Raw genomic sequence first — 9,241 nt, forward strand, 5'->3', positions numbered from 1 at the left:
ACTGAATTCTAACTTAAAATCCCTTCTCTGCCATGGAAGCTTGCTGAGTCCCCCTGGGCCAGTTACTTTCTCTCCATCTAACTTGCCTCAAAGTGTTGTTGTGAGGATAAAAGAGAGGAACGGAAAATGTTGTTAATGGTTCAGCATCCTCTTTGAGAAGAGTAACAAGTGGAATGCCCCAGGGATCTGTCCTGGGGCCTGTGTTGTTCATATTTATAAATGATCTGGATGAGGGATTAGAGAGGATACTTATTAAATTTGCAGATGATACTAAACTGAGAGGGGCTGCAAATACAACAGAAGACAGAATCAGAATACAGGATGATCTTGATGGGCTCAAGAAGTGGGCTAAACTGAATAAAATGAAATTCAATAGGGACAAATGTATAGTTCTGTATTTAGGTAGGAAGAACCATATGCATCAATATAGGATGGGGGAGACTTGTCTTGCCAGTAGTATGTCCGAAAAGGATCTAGGAGTCTTAGTCAGCAGTGTAACTTGGTGGCTAAAAAGGCAAATGGGATTTTGGGCTGTATCAAACAGAATATCGTGTCCAGATCACATTACTGTGCTCTTGTTCGGCCTCACTTGGAGTACTGTGTTCAGTTTTTGGCACCACAGTTGAAGAGGGATGTAGACAAACTGGAGCATGAGCAGTGGAGGGCAACAAAGATGGTGAGAGGTTTGGAGACCAAGACGTATGAGGAAAGGTTGGGGGAGCTTGGTCTGTTTAGCCCAGAGAGGACACAACTGAGAGGGGATTTGATAGCCATCTTCAAGTATTTAAAAGGCTGCCATACAGAGGATGGAGGAGAGTTGTTCTCTCTTGCCCGAGAGGGGCAGACCAGAACCAATGGGTTGAAATTAATTCAAAAAAAATTCCGTCTCAATATCCGGAAGAAGTTCCTGACAGTTAGAGCAGTTTCTCAGTGGAACAGGCTTCCTTTGGAGGTGGTGGGTTCTCCATCTTTGGAAATTTTAAAACAGAGGTTGGATAGCCATCTGACAGAGAGGCTGATTCTGTTGAAGGCTCAAGGAGGTGGCAGGTTACAGTGGATGTGCGATAGGGTTTTGAGTGTCCTGCGCAGTGCAGGGGGTTGGATTAGATGAGCCAGGAGGTCTCTTCCAACTCTATTATTATTCTATGATTCTATCATATATATATATATATATATAACATATTTAACATATTTGTAAAATATGTTAAAGACCTCCAACATTATATCCCAGAAAATTTAAAAGTGTTTGGCCATGAACACATGTTGTAATGGAAATGATGCCAGGAAAGTACAGCAAAATGCATCTTGGTTTGGCCTGACAAAATACCTTGAACTAGCCTTGATATTTAATCAAAATATCTCCCAAATGCTATTCCATATTCTAAATGCTGCCAGTTGGATGCTGAGCATCTTCTGCCCTGAAGTTAACTGATTATCAGATGTCTTTTTAGGAATGAGAGGAATAAATACAGCAGGAAGGCAACCTATAAACAGCCAGGGTGCTGTTTTAGTGTCGCTCCACTTTCTCTGTCAGCTTAGCTCTGGCTGCTCTCCATATCAGCATGACTCCAGCTAAAATTGAAAGCAGGCATTAGATCATTATATAATGGCCACAACTACTTATCTGCTTCTGTGCTTGATTTAAAAGTTCTGGACGGACTCAAGCCTCCATTAAAGCAGGTTTAGGATATGATCATTATAGGGGGGAGGTGGAAATATACCATTCATAGTCTTTAAAGTTTAAAAGCTAAAAGGTACCTTTGGGTGACCTTGTATGGATTTTCTGGGTTCAAAGGCTAATTACAGTTAGGAAAGCCATTGATGAATGTGCCTCTAATGGCAATATTATTAAGGTTTCAATTTTTTTAATGCAGAGGATGCTGTTCATGGGTAGACTTGGATCTCCCCTTCTCCGCTGAGACCAGAAAACAGTCCTTGAGGCAGTTAGTCTGAGGACAGTTTCTGGCCCAAGTTACCCCAGAGAAGTTTATGATCACGTGGGAACATGATACCTGGACTTGAATCCAGAGTACCGATGCAACTTGTGTTTAACAAAACATCTAATCAGGCCCTTGTTTATAAGTACCTAATGTGAGCTCAGTGTCACCTATTGTAAAGTGATCACAAGAACTACATGCCAGAGTAGCTTGGTTGGTGGGCAGCCATCAGAGGCATAGAGGCCCATTTAAGTGGTGAATCTCAACTTTAACATGTCAGGTGGGTTTTCTTATGGAATAGGCTGCCTAAGGAGGTGGTGAGCTCCCCCTCACTGGCAGTCTTCAAGCAAAGGTTGGAAACACACTTTTCTTGGATGCTTTAGGATGCTTTGGGCTAATCCTGTGTTGAGCAGGGGGTTGGACTAGATGGCCTGTATGGCCCCTTCCAGCTCTATGATTCTATGATTCTATGTTTTAAAATTCACCTGGGCAATCATAGAGAGCAGTAGCAAGTGGACAGTTGGGGTGGGGCAATAGACAGAGCCAAATTTATTCAAATTTATTCATCCATATCCTAACAGCTTGGCAAATGAATGTCTCCCTGACCGTGACTGGCAAGCAGAACAAAAGTCAAGCTGGATTGTCATCAGACATCACAGTTTCCTGGTAGCTTGAAAAGCAAATCTTTTGTAGTTTGAGATAAGGTTGCAGTAAGAGAATTAACATGTAGTCTGTTACAAATCTAATCTAGAAAGGTAATTCTGAATGTGACAGTCACTTTGCAGACCTCCTGCATGGAATGCAGCCATTATTTTTGTGATTGTCTTTTTAAGTAGAAAGTTATACAAGAGAAAGATCCCCAGCGACTAGTTACAATAAATCTTTCCTGGCTTGTCTTTCTAAGCAAGAAGAAAAATCCATTGATGAAAGTGCTCCAAGGCAAATCTGTTATCTAACTTCAGCTCCAAATTTCATTTATTAGGAAAGATGTAAAAATGTCTCCAGGTGCTGATGAGGTTGTTCTGAAAAGTGGAAGAGGAGAAGCCATTGAAGGAAGAATGGCATCATTCTCATTAAAACATGAGGTACTATATAGAATGTTAAATCAATCAAACAGGCACTACTCCAGAGTAGAAATTAAATTCTCTCTGTGTTTGAGAGACATGTTTAAGCAGCTGGGGGAAATACAGCATGACGTGCAACCATAGTTCATCCCAATTTCAACTCACACAGTGTGCTGCTCTTTCTCTGGTTAACTCTCATCAACCCTCCATAATGCAGCTTTGTTTTGAGTCAGCTTACTGGTCTGTCAAGGCCACTCTTTCCATTCTGACTAGCAGCAACTCTCCAGGAAGAGGCCTTTTGCATTATCTACCACCTGATACTTTTGAACAGAGATTCTGGGAATGGAACGTACTCCTGCATGATGGTTAGGCATCGATCATGGGGAGCACTGAGCCACAGCCCAACGCCTACTTCACTAGAGAAAGTAGCTGCCCCAACTTTTAAAGTTTATCCTACCTACTTATTATCTATGGGCAGCACTAGTCACTGGATCACACCTACTCTGACTAGGACCCATTCTGCACATGAAGGATAAAGAGCGGCCGAATACTCGCCGGAAGCTGCCATTGATGCAGCGGTATGGCAGGTGGGAAGGAGGATGCTCCCAGGAGAGTGTTGGGGAGCAGGGGGAGCGTGTGCAGCCTGGAAGAGCTGCATCATGTGAGAGGTGCAGGCTCGCAGCACCAGTATAGGCATCCCATGCCCCAAGCCCAATGGCACAGTGAGCAACTGCCCACTCTCCCTCTCTGGGTTCTTGGTTGGCAGTTACGAGTGGGGTATTAAATATTTGTCACAGCTTGTGGGGATAGCCAGGGGATGGATCCTGCAGAAGGTTCCGGGAATCCAGATGGGGAAAGGGACTCCATGAATGGTATGCTGCCTCAGGATTGAGGGGCAAAAATAGGGTTGAGCTTACCCAGCTGGGTAGCTTTCTGGGGCCCAAAGAGTGAGTGACCTGGGGTGGGCCAAGGGAGGTCCACACCTCCTGAGGCATCACAGGCACCCACTCTATGGGTCAAAACCCCCACAGCAAGGAGCCCCGCAGATCCAGGGGGATACTGGGCGGGTTCTCCAGGGAGCTGTGGGGGGTGTATAGGATTCACTAAGGCCTAAGGGCCAGGATCCAGGTTCCCTCTCCCCTGGCTGGCCAACACAATGTTTTTTGTATGTGGAATTGTTGGATTAATAAAAGCTGTGTCCTGTTTTGCCAAAAAAGTTAATGAGAGTGAGCGTTTCCTTTCAAATCAAGAATGCCTGCCTACAAGTCGATGCACTTTCAACACACCTTAGAAACAGATTTTCCAGCACAAGAAAATTCAGCTGCCAAAGCACATTGAAAGTGCATTACCCTATGTGTGGGGAATGCACCCAGGTCTTCTTTCTTGCTGTGTATAGTACCACTATTTTTTAAATTGTTTGGCTTTGGAGCCCCATTTTGAAAACTCTGTATCTCTTTGCATTCATCGTTGTCACTTTAGAAACCACCTTGTGTATCTGACAGAGTGAATTCTGGACCACAAAAAGTAATGCCACAGTAGAAGAAGAGCTGGTTTGGGGTTTAATACCCCACTTTTTACTACCCAAAGGAGTCTTAAAGTAGCTTACAATCACTCTTCCCACAACAGACACTCTGTGAGGTAGGTGGGGCTGAGAGAGCTCTGAGAGAACTATGTCTGGCCCAAGGTTGCTCAGGAGTGGCAAATCAAACCCATTTATCCAAATTAATACTCTTAAACATTATACAAAGCTGGCACTCTCTTTGTCATTTCTAAAGTGGCTGGACATAATGGTATTCCAAATAGCTTTAGGAGATAAAAAGCACTTGAACACAGTTAACTGTGTTGAATTCACATTTCATTTGGGTATGTCAAGGTCAGGGACAAACTACCACTTAGCCAAACCAGATGAGATATATTCAGATATCAGATGTTCAGAGAGCATTTGTAAGAAGGGAGGTTTAAGACTTTAAACCTTTTTGACCGATTATGCACGGGGCAGGAAATCTTGGATGGTGGCAGCAGGGCAGCCCCATTTGTGCATTACGCTGCCGCCATCCCTGGCCTGGCAGCTCCCCAGAAGACCCACATCAAGGGAACATGGAATTTTCCATATTACCTGGGATGCCTTGGGTGCCAGCGAGGGCTGGGTCAGTCCAGTGCCATGCATAATTGGCAGAGCCAGGCCTTTTGGCCTGTCCCATCCCCCAACCTACGGTGTCCCTGCAGGGACACCGCACACCCCTGCAGGCATGCCGCTCCCTACCATCATGTGGTGGGGACCCCATGCCCCCCGCTCCCCCCTGATGCTGGGCTTTCCGGAGCAGCCCACATATGCCAGGGCATTCCCTCCCCCGTGAATATGCGGGAAGCGCCGGGGCATGCTGTCCCGCACAATATCCAGCAGCAGCCCAGCGTGGCTGCTGCCATGCATAATGGGTCTGCTGCATCATTTCTCTCTTTGGAAATAATCCATTGGATCCGTTATTTGTCCTGTTGAGGAATATCCTTACAAATATCGGAACCTATGAGTTTGTTAAATTCCTGCTCTACCAGATTGATTCAGTTCAGGAAAATAAATGTGGCAAAGGATTTGACAAAGGTTCTCCAACACTTTTGAACCCGTGGGCACCTTTGGAATGTTAACACAGTGTAATGAGTGCAGCCACAAAAGACCTGCCCCAGGAGGGAAAGCCCGCCACAAGATGCCTGCTTGAGTTTACCTTCAATTGCACAATGAATATCCTTGTGGTTTTCTGGCAGCTGCTGCTAAAGCAACTTTTTTTTTTTAATCTGCAGAACTAATAAAATCTCCAATAGCCAATCAGAAGTCTTGCAGAGCAATAGCTCCATCTGGTCCCACTCACATTCTAAAAAGATTCAGTGGGCACCACACTGGGGACCCATCGCTTTGACCCTCCTCATTTGGGAAATGCTTTATAGGGAGGAAATGGTGGGATCTGGAAGGTTCACCTGTCCTCTCCCCTATCTGCTTTTCTGTCCCAGTTCTCTTTGTGAATCAGCATTTGTTGCTGTAAAAAAGGCCCATCAAAGTTATTGTATAGTGGGTTCAATAAGGTGCAGAGTCTCTTGTGTGCCAAAACACCTGCTCTTTATTGATCCTACACAACTGCTCACCACCAGAGCTTATATACAGTTCAGAGTTTCCTGCCAATGCCTGTGATTGACCCTAAGCGGAGCCCCCTCATTGGTTAATTAAAGCAACCAATATCCAACTGGATCCTACAGGCTAGCCAATGGTAATTACACATCCCCGATGCTAACACTAAGACCCAAGCTCTGGATCTCTGTTGCACCACATAACCAACAAGAGTACTGTTATATATATTGGTATGTAACATGCAGTGGGATTTAAATGTACCTAATTTCTGCCAGAGCATGCTCACATTACATTTTGCAACAAGGGGACACAACGTGCAGAAGAGCAATATTGATATCAGGTCTGTACAACTTCTGATAAAACAAGCTGTCTACAATTCCCCTCCCATGCATGGTAGCCTACAAGAGACTTGAGAAACCCTCCCCAAAGTCCCAGGCAGCAGCAGTTGGAGGCTTGACCACTCCTTGGGTATGTGGGTGGGTCAGGCTTGGTTTGAGCTTCTCCCTCCCCTCTCTTCCATCTGCTAAGCCTGCTCATAGGGCCACCAGCCTCCAGGTAGCCCTTGGAGTTACCCCAATTGATCTGTGGACAATCAAGATCTCTTCCCCTGGATAAAATGGCTGATTTGGAAGTTGAGCTTGATGGCATTGTATCCTGCCAAGATCCCTCCCCAAATCCCATCCTCTCCAGATTCCACCCCCCCCCCAAATCTCCATCTATTTCCCCATCCAAATCTGGCAACTCTAACCTGTTCTGTGGTAACAAACATTTTCTCTAACAGCTACCTATTATCCTCAGTGCAGGCATTCTCCTTCCCCCACCCCAAATAAGACTGATTAACAATTATTTCAGTCCCTCAGTTTTCACAGCAGCTTACCTCTCCATGTGATAAACTGACCTGTCCATCTGTTACCAAAAACAACAAAAAGGATGAAAAGAAATTAGCAAGTATTTCTCTGGCTGCACTTCTGCATTGTATTTCCCACATATAACTCTCAGTGGGGGGAGGGGGAGAGATTTATATGCAGATGGCTGAGTGCAAGATTTCCGCTTTGAGCAGAATTTTTTTTTAATATTGGCATAGTGGGGAGGCTATATTTCTTCAACAGGCCTGAAGAATGCAGCAGCATATTTTCCTTAGACTGAGATGGAAATTTTGTGTCTGAATAAATGCACCGCTTTGCGAACTTAGTCTCAGAGGGAGGACTGGTGTCAGGCACTTGTCTGAGGTTTGAGGAAACAGGCAGCCAACTCTAGATCTGTTTCTTGTTTACTGGCAACTTCTGCAGGAGTGACTGCTTATCCTTGCGAAATCTAATGTAGCAGAACCTACAAGCTCTGATTAACCCTGGGATCCTATTACGCTATACATTGAATAAACACATCCAGCTTGATCCATTGTGTGGCAATGTGCAAAGAGGAGAATGCTGCTGTACATCCCACTGGTTTGGGAACTGTTTATGTAAAACAGTCCTTTACCAGGTAAATTGCTAGAATGGCCCGAGTGACAATCATGCTAAAAATCATGGCAAAGTGATGGCCTCCCCCTGCAATACTTTAAGTCACAGAACCAGATGGTTACACCATACCATTGGACTCCCTGAGAACCAATATATGGTATGACCAATGCTTGGCTGGTGATGTGGGATAAAGGTAAAGGTATCCCCTGTGCAAGCACCAGGTCATGTCTGACCCTTGGGGTGACGCCCTCCAGCGTTTTCATGGCAGACTCAATACAGGGTGGTTTGCCAGTGCCTTCCACAGTCATTACCGTTTACCCCCCAGCAAGCTGGGTACTCATTTTACCAACCTCGGAAGGATGGAAGGCTGAGTCAACCTTGAGCCGGCTGCTGGGATTGAACTCCCAGCCTCATGGGCAGACAGCTTCAGACAACATTTCTGCTGCCTTACCACTCTGCGCCACAAGAGGCTCTGTGGGATACACACAGTCAAGCACTAAAACTATCAGGGCCATTTCGCACGGGGATCTTTGTTGCAAATTGGTCACTGAATGAAAAATCGCCATTTAAAATAGTGGAATTCGTCGTTTTGCATACCTGGCTTTGTAGTGGAATCAGTTGCGTTTTTTAGCGTTTCCCACAAGCTTCCAGTCTCGGCAGAAATCGCTAGAAAGGAAGCGCTATTGCCAAGCTCGTCCCGCCCCTGGCCGTCAAGCAGCCAATGGGCAGCCGTTAGCATGCTCCCAAACAGCCCCTTTCCCTTTAAGAAAGGTTTTTTTAAAAAAAACACACACACCCATTGTAACGAATCTGAGTAGATTCGTTGCAATGGAGAGACCCATCCAGCTGCCTGGGGTGTTTGAGCTGTCGTTTGTTTGATCGTTAACACGCTGGCTCCGTTTGATTGTTTGATCGTTAACACGCTGGCTCCGAGTGAAAAAAAAAAATCCCCCCCCCTCTCACGGCCCGATTTTCGGCTGAATGGAATGTGTGAAACTGAAGGTCACTTAGTGACTGAAGGGGAGGGACTGAAGCCGGGGAAGCCTCTGTTTGAGCTGTCATTTGATCGTGGCCATGCTGCCTCCGAGTGGAAAAAAAAAATCCCCCCTCCCCCCCCCCCCACGGGCGCGATTTTCAGCCGAAACAGTGTGAAAAATAAAGGGAAAATACATCAGCAAACGGGCTTCTGCGGGCTTCTTGTGCTTAGTGACTAAACTGCTCTGAGGAGGGACTGCAGCCTGGGAAGCCTCACTGGCTAAACGGAGGCTCGCCGGTGAGTTGATCTCCACTCGCTCGGGGGGAAAAAAATGGCGATCGCTTCGCCGGAAGTTTGGAGGAAAGGCTCGGGAGGAGGGACTTTGAAGAACCCACAACAATGGTAACGCACAGGTCTTTATCGCTATTGTTGCAGATTGGTTGCAGGAGTGTATCGCTATCCGGAGGGTGAATCCACTTTTCTGGATTCCCCTGAAAGCGCCACAACGAAGCGCTTTTTGCTGATTGGTTTCAGGATTGTTGCAGATTGTCTACGACGTCGTGGGTTATGGCAAATTAGTAGCGTTTCCAATTAGCAACCATTGTGCTATTTTGAAGCCGTGCGAAATGGCCCTCAATTTCATCATAATCCACTATAAACTTTGAAAACTTTTTCTTACCTGTTTA

General features: G+C 45.7%; 1 long non-coding RNA gene across 1 annotated transcript in view; it reads right to left on the reverse strand.

Moving 5' to 3' along the window:
* Positions 1–7,090, reverse strand: part of LOC143842014 (uncharacterized) — a 127,664-nt gene extending 120,574 nt beyond the window's left edge. The window contains exon 1 of the long non-coding RNA XR_013232969.1: positions 6,997–7,090. This is a non-coding gene — a long non-coding RNA (uncharacterized LOC143842014). The remainder of the gene's footprint in view (positions 1–6,996) is intronic.
* Between the last annotated feature and the right edge of the window lie 2,151 nt (positions 7,091–9,241).

This window comes from Paroedura picta, chromosome 1, assembly GCF_049243985.1.
Source record: "Paroedura picta isolate Pp20150507F chromosome 1, Ppicta_v3.0, whole genome shotgun sequence".
Lineage (NCBI taxonomy): Eukaryota > Metazoa > Chordata > Lepidosauria > Squamata > Gekkonidae > Paroedura > Paroedura picta.